At 48.2% G+C, this 14,439-nt stretch overlaps 1 protein-coding gene and 1 long non-coding RNA gene across 11 annotated transcripts in view; one reads left to right on the forward strand and one right to left on the reverse strand.

Moving 5' to 3' along the window:
• Positions 1 to 14,439, forward strand: part of AFF2 (AF4/FMR2 family member 2) — a 455,939-nt gene that overhangs the window by 38,064 nt on the left and 403,436 nt on the right. The window lies entirely within an intron of this gene.
• LOC123383474 lies at positions 2,457 to 3,504 on the reverse strand. Its single transcript, XR_006593228.1, has 2 exons — positions 3,127 to 3,504; positions 2,457 to 2,980 (listed from the first exon to the last, which is right to left on the reverse strand). It is a non-coding gene; the product is annotated as an uncharacterized LOC123383474 (long non-coding RNA).

The following is a 14,439-nucleotide window of genomic DNA, read 5'->3' on the forward strand; positions in this document are numbered from 1 at the left end:
GAAAATCAAAGATCTTTACCCATCTCTGTGAGCGGTGAAATCTGAATCTATAGCTTGCAGTCGAAACTATTTTTTTTTCCCCCAAAGCCTTTGAGGGCTGTTACTCGGTCTGGTGCAAACAATTTATTGTTCAAGTCCTAGAATATTTGCATTTTAATTAAAGAAAATTTTAATTAAACTGGAAACTTTGTTGAGAAAAGGCAAGTTCAGACAGCAAGTACACTTTGGGAATTCTGTGTTTGGTGCCATTTAAAGAGTAAAATGGCATGTGTCTGTCTGGCGAACTTAGTTGAAAACATCTCCCAGCCCCCTCTGGGGAGCGATTGCTGGAGCAGCCGAGGGAGGCTGGACTCGGAAGGGCTGCACACTGGCCAGGTGTTGAGATGTTTTAGACAGAGATGCAGATGAGAAATCAACTTTTCTTTGGCAGGGGATGGCAGGGGGAGGTCAGACGGTCAGAAGAAATAAAGAAGCTCTCTTTTTAAAAAAAAATTTAATGTTTATTTATTTTTGGGAGAGCGAGAGAGTATGAGCAGGGGAGGGGCAGGGAGAGAGGGAGACACAGAATCCAAAGCAGGCTCCAGGCTCCGAGCTGTCAGCACAGAGCCCGACGCGGGGCTTGAACTCGCAGACTGAGATCATGACCTGAGCCGAAGTCGGACGCTCAACCGACGGAGCCACCCAGGCGCCCCTACAGAAACTATATTAATAGAAATATTTTCATACATTTATGTCCACTTTGACGATGAGAAGTAGATTTGGCAGAACTGAAACGAAATTGTTTTACTAAATAGCATCTTAATATAGTGCCACATCAGCAGTCGGGTCAGCAGTGACCCGGAGGCATGGCTCTAGCCCTGGATCCACAGTGAGAAGACTGCGTTCACGCCTGGGTTCTGCCCCTTTTAAAAGCTGTGTGACCTCGGACAGGCCATAGAGTAAAGAATGAAGTTTCCCCAGCCGTGAAGTGCACATGGTAACCTCTGCCCTGTTAACACCACGAGCTTCTGTGATGGTCAAATGATGGAAAACCATGCAAATGCAAACACCATTAATGCGCGATATCAGTGTACAAAACACTTTGGTTAAGATTTGTGAGCAAATTTAATGTAAAGTACAAAAACAGTGAATTATTTAAACATTAGGGGGAAGTACCTCCTATTGTTGAAATGCAAAGTCCATGTCCTGATGTTTCATGATTCTTTTTTTAATGTTTATTTATTTTTGAGAGAGAGAGAGAGTGCGCACGCACGAGCGCAGGGGAGGGGCAGAGAGAGAGGGAGACAGAATCCAAAGCAGGCTCCAGGCTCCCCGAGCTGTCAGCCCAGAGCCCGTCACGGGGCTTGAAGTTGTGAACTGTGAGATCACGACCTGAGCTGACGTCAGACACTTAACCAACTGAGCCACCCAGGCGCCCCTGTCATGATTCTCAATGCAGCTGCGAGGAAATCACGATTAGGGTTTTGAACCCCTCTCCCAACTTTCAGATTGACAAAGGTCACACATGAATTTCACCTTACTCCAAGTATATTCTGAAAGATGAGGTGCCTGTGTGTCTCCAAAGATAATCATGGAACTGAAAAGGTTTCTTAATATCCTGTCATGTACACATGACAACAGCTGTCAAAGAAGAGGTTTGGTGAACATGGGTCAAGTCCCAGGGCAAACGCTGCTTAGGTGAGAGGTACATATCAACAGGCACAGAGAGTGACTGGACTGCCATGTGCTGGGTGACAAGAGATCAGGGACAGGGCTTTCCGAGACTATTTACATGGTCCGGGTGTAAGTTGATGCGAGCCTGCCCTGCGATGGTAGTGTGGGATTGGAAAGGAGAGGAGGAGAAATGCATTTCGAATTTTTGATTTGTCCAAGGTGTCCTTCCTTCCAGCGAGCGCTTATGTAATGGCAGCCCCTTGGATCCTGCCGTGGCTCTGTAGGGAAAGTAACAGGCAAGGCAGGCTTTTGTTTGTTTCCGGGAGCTTTCACTGAGGCCCGTTCACTGTTGGTGGCCTGGTAGCCAGCGCCCTGCATCTCCTCCCCACTGCTTAGCTGACAGCTGCAGGTAGAGAGGCTTTGCCTGTTCGGGAGGCAGCTCTGAGAGCAGAGGGGAAAGAGGGAGAGGCTGGGGGCGGGGGGGGGGGGAAGCGGAAGTGGCTCCATCAGTAGCATCGAGATTAAACAGCTCTCCCATCTAATGGTAGGAAATGAGGCATTTTCAGCGGGGCCAGCTCTGATAGCTGTGTCCTTGCGATGCCACACCGGGCGTGCGGGGGTAGGAGGCAGTTTGTAGTGAAGCAAGTTAAGAAATAGACCCAGACACGGGTCATCTTTCTCCTCGGCACAAAGGTGGCCTCCAGTGAGATTAGACCAACCTTCCCCCACACTGTCAAAGTCTACAACAGAAACACCGACGGATATTTGACTAAATTAAAAAACAAACAAACAACTACCCTTTCTAATGTAGGAGCTGTTTATCAAGGACTTAATCCAAGCAGATGTAATGGGGTCGTGTATTGATGCCTACCGCGTGGAAGGCACTGTGACGAATACAGTCAATGCACAGCCAGAAACATGCAGATTGCCAGGCTCAGCCCTGGAGGCTCAAATAAATGGGTCCAGCCTGGGGCCCCAGAAGCTGCCTTTTTTAACCGGCTTCTAGCTGACGCCCACGCTGCTGGTTCCCAGACCACGCTTGGCATAGCCAAGTTGAAGGGCACCTTACTAGAGGCGTGCTTCTCCAACTTTATTGTGTTACGATGCAGATTGCAACTCAGTTGATCTGGAGAGGCAGTGGCCGAGTCTACCTGACTGTCGAAGCCCACTGTCGTGCTCACCACCACCATCTGATCCTTCAAGAACAGCAACCAGAAAGAAGACAAGGCTTCGATTCCCGAATGGCTACCCCTTACGGATTCTTGGTTTGTTCAACGTGTCGTGCCAAGTGCTCTGCGTGTCTTCTCTCATTTAGTCCTGACAAGAGCTTATGGAGAAAGATAGGAAAAAAAAAAAACAAAAAACAAAAAAACAACTTACTGAGAGAAGACAATTCCCATTTTAAAGATGAAACAACTGAGCCTCAGAGAGATCTCCTCCACGCTAAAGACTTTCATTTGCTATTTAAAGTACCTGTCCTCTGTTGTCTGTGTCCCTCGATGGTCCTTCCTTGACATGTTCTCGGCTAAGCAGAACCTTTGTGCCTTTGTGGCTCCACGCAGAAAAACAGACAGGCTCTGCTAACTAGAAATTGTTTTTAATCCCCCAGTAAGCATGTGATGCATTACACAGTTGTATTTTTTCTTAAACTCTGGGTAACCTCTAAATTTAGTCTTAAGAGAGTTATAGGCAGACAAAACAATGTAATTTATTAGGCCTTATTACGTACCTTGTACTTTCATATCTGTTTTTTATTTTTTTAACTCTCTGTACTGCCCTGAAGGTCGGAATGATCCCCCCTCCCTCATTTTAACAGATGACAACTAGAGAAGGTTCTTGACCTGCTCAGCATCACACAGCTACAGAGACTGGGTTGGGCTCGGAAGCCAGCTCTTACCCTTAGGCCCTACTGCCTCCCAGTTCCTCATCTGTGAAATGGGGGAGAATAATACTCATTACTCAGACAAAGTCTAATACCTGGCATTGATTAGCCGTTCAATGCAGGGGAGCCGTGTATTACTTCGATTGTTTCGATGGGGCTCAACGTGGACGGAAAGCCCTTGCGTCATCGCCCACCCCCAGCGTCTCTGGAAGTTAAATGCCCCACGTCACTTTGTTAGATTATGTCTGAAACTGCGGCTCGTTTAAAAGGACCTGATCTGAGCTGCTAGATATAAGACGTCGTTTCTTTTCTTATAGCCCGAAACACCAGCTTGTTCCAATTAGAAATAACTGTAAGGCATCTGCTGAAAATATGTGCACTTTTGTTAATCTGGGGTTGCTCAAGAGAATGGAAGAGAGGTTTATATATTACATTTGCTAATAAAGAGAAATGTTAAATATAAACAGTATTTCAAGATGAGGACGAAAATGAAATACCTAAAACCTTACCACGTCCAGCTGGTTCATATTTACATCGCCAGAAGGAAACACTGGAAACCTTCTGCATTCTTAAATTAAAGGGACAAATCGTTATCTGCAGCGAGCCGTGGGCCAGGGGCGGGGTGGGGCCGGAGATAATAGTATCAGCAGGAACAAAGACCGTCACTGACCGGCGAAAGATTGACTTTCCACCCCACCCCATTTTTTCTGAATCTAAAACGAATCCCATCACACTGCGTCGTGTAACACGGGAGCAAACTAGAACAGAGAAAAGCCAGTGCAGTCACAGAGGCTAAGTGTATCCTCCCCACAACGGAGACTGTCCTTTGGCGTAATTCACACCAGCGTGGCCTCCCCTGGAGCGGACACCACTTCCTGGGAGTAAACGACGCTGGTCTTAGGCTACCGGGGTCCCATTCACTTAGTTATTGCTTCGGGACCCTTCCCGGTGCCCTCGTGGCCCCAAGTGAGTGAACGCAGTTTCTCTAACACCCTGACTTCTGGGAGTGGCTTGTGCGTGACGAGAAGCCGCTTCCTCGTAAGCCACGCAAAATCCCTGCAACGAGACGCCTCTGGAACTCCCAGAGCCAGTGTCAAGCTGGGAAAGCGGCCGTAGCCGGTACTTTGGCCGGTACAGATCGCTGGCATCCTTTACAAAAGCCGAGACGGGTGGAAAAGACAAGGTCTACGAATCGAAGATCTTACAGCTGTGCCACATGCTTTTGAAAAGAAAGAACTCAGTCATTCAGACAGCCTGGTTTTCACGAAGTGACATTTCAGATTATGATACGACATCGCAGATTTGACACGGTTGTGCTAATTGTGAGAAAATATGCTACTTTGATCAAACCGGAATAAAGGAAATAAAAAGACAGTGTGGTTCCACTTGTGCTGAAGAGTGGCTCATCCTCACAGCTTTTGGGTTGTTGCTGTCCAACACCCTTAACGTCTCCCTAGCCGGGAGCCTGTTGCCTGCTTGCTGTTAATGGGAATTTAACATACGAGCTTTCGTGTGAGTTGTTTGCCTAATTCGGATTCCTCGTGCTGACTGGCACGGATTGTATTTAACTGGTTTTATTGTGACGTGACTATGATGGATGTGACAAGGGCTTCTATTATTCGCTGGGGAGTGTGGCCGTTAATGAAGCCATTAGCCGAGCTAAGGCAAGTGAAGAAAATAGGGAAATTACCATTATTCCGAAGCCATTAAGTTGTAATCCGCCACTTTCTCTCCTTCCTCAAAAAGGCGTCGTCTTTTTAAGGCCTCCCTGACTGTCCTTTAAAGATTCATTAATTCATTAACTTTCCAAGGAGATAGGGGTGGATGGCACGGTTGAAATTTTAATCAGTCCGGCATGTCATATTATTACCATTACGCCGGTGTCTGTGCTCAGGGCTGGACCACAGCAGGTTAATTTTAAACAGACCACATTACAGCAGATGTGGTTCTGTTCTGTGCGTCACAGAGAGAGCTTCACGGAGCTCTTTTCATGCTCAGTAGGTACACAGGACAGGCAGTCTGTACCCTCATGTTACAGATGAGTGAACTGAGGCTTAGGGGGCCTAAATCACCGGGGGAGTGATAGCACGTGGGAGAACACGGGTCTCCCATTTACATTCTCCTTGAACCTTTCTGTATTACAGCGTGGGCTTCTCCCGTGCAAATGCTTTGCTGCGAAAGGAAAACTAACCTCTGCTTGGCACACGTCTTTTGAAAAGGAACGTCTCGCGTTGTGCCCTGTGCCCAGTACGTGCCCACCATCTTTACATACGTCTCCGGTCACGGCTGACCAGGGCTTTGCGGAGTCGGTTACACAGCGGCAGTGTGCTAGTCCTGGCCCTGTCGGGCATAGTCTCCCACTTCTGCATTTATGTGGAGAGGCGAACGCTGCCTGTGGGACTCATAGATGTCTTCTGCAGCGTCAGGAAGCTTGCCCCGTGGGTGGTTTCAGTTGACTCAAAAAAACCAAAAACCGTTCCGCTCGGTCAAGCTGAGCGAAGTCTACTTTTTGGCAAAGGAGAAGGTTCTTAAAGACGCAGTCCTGGGTCCTGCAGCCCTCAGGAAATCACGGTTTCCCTAGCAGCACTTAGCGCAGTTTCTCCTGCAGATGGACGAGGAGGTCAACTTCCATGCCCGATCCTTGACCTCTTAAGGAAGTTTGCCACCCAGAACCCACACCTTAGCTCACCGAGGGTGGCCTGGCGCCGAATGGATGCATTTTCAAACCCATTAGTGCAGGCCTGGTGCATATATAATTGTTACCACACACGTCGAGGTCCAGTTGGGTAAAGGATACAGATTAACGTCTCCTGCACATCCATCCGTGCACACACGTGCCCCCAGGCTGAAGGGCAGTCCGAGGCCCAAAGCAAGTGGGATCGATATTTCTTGTCACATTTTTGCATGTTTCTCGAGGTGGGCTAGAGCCTGGCCCTGAGTAGAAGCTGGGTGCGTATTTGTTAAAGGAATGGACGGAAAGTTAAGGGGCACTGGCTGCGCGTGATCTTTGGGGTCACTCATCTTCCTCACCAGCAAGGCCACACGTGGAAGTGGAGCTTGGTCCCCCACATCACACGGTGGACCACCAGGGGGAGAGCTGTAATGGCATCTCTGCCTCTGAGGCCTCCCAGGCCCGAACCTGGCCGCCTGGCCTTGGACATGTCTGTGCCAGTTAGCACGTGGTCTCCTGACACCGTCCTGACAACTTTTCACGCTCTGGAACCACACAAACAGCTACCCCGCGACCATGGGCAAGCTGCCTCGTGCCTCCCACTCTGGATTTCCTAGGCTAGAGCACGAGGAAGGCAGCAGGCCTTTTTTTTGTGACAGGGTCAAAGTAGGTGTTCGGACCCTTGGCTGCCACCATCCCTGTCGCTTATTTATTTTTGTCCCTCCGTGTCCATGAAGGCAGAAGTCTTTTTAGCCACAACATCTAATTACCTCCCATGGGAAGGAGCTGGAAAGACGGAAAACATCCAAAAGGTCAGTTCAGTTAAAGCCGGTGATCGGCCACAGTCTGAGGTGAGGTGGTCATTCTCGAACTTGGAACGGATGGTCACTAAGCAGGGACCCTCCCAGGGCCACCCTCTGCATGAGGCGCTGTCTTTCAGGAGGCATTTCCTGGCTTGCCCGAATTGGTTCCATGGTTCCACTTTCCCTGAACAAAATGCTCACCGGGTCTAAATATAAGCCAGGCCTTTCCTTAATTACTTTTTAAAAGTGGTTTTGGGATTCACCGTTTGAATGACCCACGTGACTTCTTACACTCATGGCTGTCTCTTAAAAGCATCCCGTATGGGAGATGATTGGATGCCCTAAGAAAACAAGCGGGTTGCGGGCTTCCGTCCTCTCTTTGTTTTGGTCTCTTCCGCTTGGACCAGCAGAATCCTCATTATGGGCATAAATGTGTGTGGCATGTGCGTGGGTCTCCATTCGTCTGTGCTTTAGAGATTGGCTCCGCTGCAAGGCAGCATTGTAACGGGCAGCCTCTCCTACATGTTTATTACTACTAATAATATTTCCTCCTGCGTTTTGCAGGGCCGTTCTGTACAAGCAAGCTATGTCTTATTCTTACTTTGAGGTTTTGTCAACTGCCACGCTATCAGGCTCCTGAGTTGTTAAGAAGCCATCTTCTCAAAAAGCCTGTAGCGAGAAAGCCGTGAGAGTGTGAGTCCATTGAGCTCCGTTCGTGTGGGTGGCCAGGCCAGCTATTGGCAGAATTGCTGGGCCCATGGGACAGTCACCACAGTCGTGACTCAATTTGGGAGGAGATGCTTTGAGGCTGCGCAAATATCCCATTGCTCTTAAATGTTTCACCCGCCAATGTCAGCATCCATCGGTGAACGTTGCCTGCAGCAATGATTACTGTGGTGTTCTAATGAAGATTTTCTCTTTCCCTCTTTCCCTCTGCTTTTATTAATTGGAATTCTTCTGTAAAGAAGATCTGCCCCTTTTCCCCCGTTATGTGTTTATTCAGTCATGTATTTATATTAGTACGAACTCACGGATATTTCTTTTATTCTATGGGTCATAATCTAATACTGTCATTTATTTTCTTGCTCACGCAAGATGGCCACGCTTCACTTCAGATCGCGAAACAGGCTGGAGCGGGGAATGCCTTGCCCGAGATCATGCCGTGGCTTTGGACGCAGTGCTGGTTTTAGAACACAAATCTCTCTTTGAACTCAAGGTTTAGGCCTCTCCCCTCACATGGCGCCATTCTGTGAAGCACGGTGAAAAATATTTAGGTGCGTCCTCTTGCCCCGCTCTCCATTTTGTTTATTTTTTGGTTAATTCAGCTTTGCTTGTATTTACTTTATAGTCGGGTACAGGAGGAACTCGTGGATGGGGGCTCTGCTGTGTTTAAGTCGGTCACGTACACAGCGCTTCGCCAGCATGATCCACTGGAGAAGGGGATTTAAAATAAGATGGGCGCATTTTGTATCCCTTTTAAGTGGTCACCCCATGGTGATCGCTTAGGTCACCTCCCTAAGGCAGCATAGGGACGGGAACACATGGTCAGCATCCTAGTTTCCCTGGGACAGTCCCAGTCCTGTTTTCCAGGTGTAATTGTCACGGATGTCCCTTTTTTCCCTCAAAAGTTTACCGATTTGGATGAATGTTTATATGGTCACCCCAGACTTTCAATCTTTTGGTCCCCATCAGACTCACCTGGACGGCTTGTTATGCCACAGACTACAGTGACCCCTCCCCCACAGCGTCTCCTTCCTTCGGTTTGAGGTGGGGCCTGAGAATGGGCATTTACAGAAAGCTGTAAGGTGATGCCGGTGCTGCCTTGTGGGGACCCCGCTTGGATTACGACTACCCTGAACACTGGACAGACACTCACTGGCAGATGAATGGATGAATAGTTGGCAGGGATAAGATTTGGTCTAGTGGGAGCAGATAGGCAGTTAGGCGGATGCACAATGATGAGATGCTGCTGTCATGGCGGTGATGGGGCTAGTACGGGATGCTCCATGAATGAATACCAGGGGCACTTGATGTGGATTTGAGGCCTGCCTTCCTGGACTCTGGGAAAGAGGTTGTATTGAGGTCTCAGTGCCTTATCAAATCACATTTTTCCTAGTCTGTTCTACAGGTGTTCAGTAATTCAGTCAATTGGACACCAACTGACAGTCCAAATCAGCATTTTTCTACTCTTGACTTTGATTTAAATTCAAGAGGTGAGGAACCACTTGCTCACCGTTCCCAGTATGGGCATGCACTGTTCAACTCCGTTCGAGGAACAATGTTTATATACATATGTGCATACAGGTTGAATTGGACTCCATTTCTCAGTTGTGTCACGGAGTAAAGACAGAGTCATTTCTTTCTGTTTAAAAAAAATTGTTTTAAATGTTTACTTATTTTTGAGAGAGAGAGAGAGAGACAGACAGAGCACAGGCAGGGGAGGGGCAGAGAGAGGGGGAGCCACAGAATCCGAGGGAGGCTCCAGGCTCTGAGCTGTCAGCACAGAGCCCAAGGCGGGGCTCCAACTCATGAACTGTGAGATCATGACCTGAACTGAAGGTGGTCACTTAACCGACTGAGCCACCCAGGCGCCCCATCATTTCTTTCTGCCACCTGCCTGCATCTACTAGACCAAATAGTGTTGAAAAATGACCTTGAATCTCTTTGGGATCCAGAATGAGAAGTACCTTATTATTGTACATATTAAGGCAGGAAACATGAAGGCATATGGCCCATTTTCAAAGGAATTTTTGCAATAACAGATGGAATAAAAGATTTTCAGTGAGCCCTTTACTTAACCACAAAGTCTGCTTAATCAGAACAACCCATCCCTCAAATAGTTTAGTAAAATTATGTTTCCTTGGGGGTTCATAGTTTGAAGATAGTAAAAGGGGTATTTGTTTTTCACGACACCACTAGGAAGAGTATTCCATAGACATGTGCATTTTCCAGTAAGAACCTAGCCTTCAGACTCTGTTCTCAGCAAGGTTGAAGTTTGCATTGGAATGTGTCACTGAACGTGGTTTCTCCTCAGATCACCTAGTGAGAGGAGTTCCAGCTGATGGCATAATTGCTGGGTGTCAAGCCACTTGATTGCGGTTAGGAATATCGCCCTCCTTTCTAGGGCTAAGTATTTGGCTTGGCCTCCATCCATAGCGTGTTGAACCAGAACTACCAGCAGGGACTCTCTCTGATGGGCCCTGATTTTATACCTAAGGTGCGAACAAAAATGGTGGGACTCATCACCTTCATGGTCGGGGATGTACTGTGTGATTAGTATAATAACATCCAGAAACTTTCCACTGGTAGGTATTATTAATGTTTTGTGGTAGAAAATAATCTTTTATACCTTGGCATGATGCCATGGGATAGATTCATTTAAAATATTTTTCAGGGGCACCTGGGTGGCGCAGTCGGTTAAGCGTCCGACTTCAGCCAGGTCACGATCTCGCGGTCCGTGAGTTTGAGCCCCGCGTCAGGCTCTGGGCTGACGGCTCATAGCCTGGAGCCTGTTTCCGATTCTGCGTCTCCCTCTCTCTCTGCCCCTCCCCCGTTCATGCTCTGTCTCTCTCTGTCCCAAAAATAAATAAACGTTGAAAAAAAATATTTTTCAGTTTTCCCCTCCAGTAAATTATGCTTATAGACATGTAGTTAGTGACAAAGGCAAGATAATAGTAATGACGCTACTAATTATATTGCTGTACATAAAAAGTGACATTGATATTATCAAGTGCCGTTAATAGCCGCAAATGGTGTCAGATGCAGCAACCTTTGATTTGAACACAACTTGTAAATCTTGTGAGACCTTCTTCTCCCCTACCAATTTTCAATTTTTCCTTGGCTCTATAGTTAATTGTTATTTAAAGAGAAATAGAACCGCTTAGGAGAGCCAACATACCCCCTTTGTAGCAGTGGCTTTGGGGACAGAGTTGACACCTGCTTCCTAGATGGCCCCAGGGAGGTGACCTTTTAGTCTGGCGTGCTAAGAACAAAGCAGTCTCGTGCCCCCGTCCTTCATATAAAGGAGAATACCACCGACCGTCATGATGACCACAAAGTTGGCCGCAGTCTTTCCTTTTGCAATTTTTTGGTAGAAGCCGATGATCGACGATGGCGTCTCCGGCTTCTAGGTGGCTGCCGTGCGTGTTCTGCATCGCTTCCTGTGTAGAACTGAGTTTGAGGGCTTGCGTTGTATTCTCCATGGAAATTATTTTCCCCTGTGTTTCTGAGGGAAAGAATCCCTTGGATGGGTATCTTCCCATGGTTCCAATCATATCATCAATAATACGACAGATTCCGAAGACCCGTGCCTCAAGTTTCCCTTTTCTGCAGGCCGGGGATATTTAGAGTGTTGGAAGAAACAATGTTGGGTTTGTGTGACGCAGCTTTATGTTTGCTGCGGTCACGTGCAAAAAGATAATTAACATTTAGCAGTGATTGGGTCCCGGTAGTTGTATTTATTGAGCAGCTAGTAAGTGCAAGGGGCTGTGAGAAATAAACATGTGGTCAAGACATTGACTTTGCCCTCGAGTCATTTAAGGTATTGTTGGGGAGATGATACATGCCCACAAACACCGTGAAGAGTAGACAGGGTTAGGAACTAAGAGAGAGCCTGATGCGAATTCACGGGAAGGGCTGCTCCCTTCCCACGGCGAGGGGTAAAGAGTGGCCTTCAGATTGGCTTTGTACGTGAGGAGACGAGAAAGAACAGTCTAGGTGGAGGATACAGGGGGGAAAAGGCAGAAAATAAAGAAAAAGCAGGCCAGGGAACAGACTGCGGATTCTTTTGGCTGGTTGCCTGCCAGGGGATAAGAGTGGGAAGGCCCGGGCCAGCCGAGCAGGAGGGGTGTCTGCCGCGTGGCCGGGGGCCACAGGACATGCCGCCTGCAACTTCAGCTGTTGGGGCAGGGAGCTGCAGACGCTGGGGAGCCACTGTACCCTAGGACAGTTTAGTTGGTGTCCCTGAGAGGTTGGAGGGATTGGTCGGCCAAGGAGTCCAGCTAGGAGGCTTGTTGAAAAAAAACAAAATAGGTAATGGTTTTGCAACCGGTGTACTTATAACACAGGCATCTGTAACATCTTTGTGGTTTTGGAATGAGGAATTTCTCCTCTGTGCGTATTTTTATTTGAAGATAGTAGTTTGAAAATGCTCTTATATTGCCACATAGATCGAGTAAGAGAAAGGATCTGGAATAGGGGTCTGTGTGTGTGCTTGGGATCCCTCCTCAGTGCATGGATCTCGAACCCTAGTATGCCCTGGAACTTTTGTTAGGATTTTAGATTCCGTACGTGCAGGCTGTGGCCCAGAAAGCACCACCTATGCCAAAGAGTCCAGGGCCCCGGGTGGCTCAGTTGGTGGAGCATCTGACTTCGGCTCAGGTCACGATCTCACGGTTTGTGGGTTTGAGGCCCGCATCAGGCTCTGTGCTGACCGCTCAGAGCCTGCTTGGGATTCCCTGTCTCTCTCTCTCTGCCCCTCCCGCACCTGCGTTCTCCCTCCGTCTCTCTCTTGTTCTCTCACTCTCTCAAAAATAAATAAACATTTTAAAACAGAGTCCAGGGTGATTCTGATGCAGGCGGTCTCTGTCCTTTCCAGGGGTAAAAAGGCAGGAGTCTTTGCCCACAAGTGGCCTGCCTGTCGCGGGCCGGTGACTGTGGTGGGTACCTGTGTGCCTTCCCTCATTTTGCCCTCAGCATTTCTCTGTGGGAGGGAATTGCTTCATTCTCACCTTTGGGTGAGGCCTGTGAATCTTTCTCAGGAGCAGAGGTTCCAACACGCTTCAGTAGGGTGTTGGGATTGTGTGACGGCACAACAAATTGAGTTGCCATGAATGTGGTCTGGTCCCAAGGCCCCTCTATAATTCAGAGTCTCTCAAGGGAGAAGCGTCGACTTCCCAAACATCCGGTTTAGTCAAAACCGAACAAGGAGAAAGCCCTTCTTTGAAGACACAGGTTGAGCTGGAGGTGTACCCTTCTCTTTTGTGCTCCCTGTCTGCCCGGGTGTGTGCCAAGATCAAGGTCACGTCTCCTCTTCATGCTACACCTGTCACTCTCCATCGCTCTCCTTGCCAGGCTCTCGTCATTGGACACTTCCACTGCGGGAATTTGATTGACTGTGGTTACCTGAAGTCCTTGCAGCGAGCTTCGGGCTGGTGCCGTGTCACACTGCGGGACGCTCTGCCGTGGGAGGGCTGAGATCATTTCGTTCAGCTCTTGCCACCCAAGGCCATTGAACGCTGCCCTGTGTCCTGTGGGTTTCCCGGACAGAGACCCTGTGCCGGGGAGACTGGCACAGTGTTGCATCTCCAGCCGCTGCCTCCCCCGCAACCGAGATGTCCATCCACGTCTTAGGATGTGGCTGCGTGAAGCAGCCATTTCCTATTTACTTTATTTTGATTTTCTTAAAGTGTTTCTGTATTCATTTTGAGACAGAGAGAGAACACGCGTAAGCGGGAGAAGGGCAGAGAGACAGGGAGAGGGAGAATCCCAAACAGACTCCTCACTGCCACTGCAGACTCCCATGTGGGGCTCAAACTCACCAATTGTGAGATCGTGACCTAGGCAGAAATCAGGAGTCGGACACTTAACCGACCGAGCCACCGAGGCACTCCCTATTTACTTTTAAAACGCAATGTTCCAATCTTACGACGTAGACAAGTCCATAGGGCGGGAATCCCTCTAATAGAATGGATTCTGGCCAATTAGTTCATGGGATCAAGAGGATGGAAATTTCATCTTTTCACATCTGCATGCCTTACTGTGCATGGGCTGCCTACCTCCTTTATCATTTTTAAGACTTCAAGTATGATCTCTCATGAAAATAACTCTGCACTAGTATAAAGTTCTTGGTTTTTATGATGTTTTTATTTGTTTTACCTGTAAATAGCGGAAACTCAACAAATACTCGTCAAATTAATGAACGAGTCTTTATTAGAAACACATTTAATTGGCCAGCAAGTAAGTTCTGAACACATATTTGTGGACTGGACGCCCTCATGAGGGAATGGCCAGAGACGCCACTAGGAAGTTTTCCGCTACAGCTCAGGTGATTTCCTCACGTTGCAGGTAAAATCCGTTTCTCCTTATTGACTTTGCGGAGTGTGAGTGAGTTCCCTTGGCCATTCACCATCCCCTCTATGTTTGAACGAAGTTCAGAATTCTTCCCTCAGTCCGGTCTTCCTCCAGCTGGATAATCACAGCCTCATTTGCCTTTCCTCAGAGTTTCGTCTTCCAAGGCCTCCAAGAGTCTCTGTGGCTCTCTGATCCTCTCTCTGTTGTGGATCCCAGGCCTGGAGGTGCCCAGTCGAGGTTCACAGAGGATTAGCGAGCATTTTGTACCTAAACCTGGATGATGGCAATCACAGAGTTCGTTAGTGGATAGCGAAGGCCATCAGACAGTGGAGGTTTCCTTAGATTTGTGACGAGGTTTT

The sequence above is a fragment of the Felis catus genome, chromosome X (genome assembly GCF_018350175.1).
Source record: "Felis catus isolate Fca126 chromosome X, F.catus_Fca126_mat1.0, whole genome shotgun sequence".
NCBI classification, from domain to species: domain Eukaryota; kingdom Metazoa; phylum Chordata; class Mammalia; order Carnivora; family Felidae; genus Felis; species Felis catus.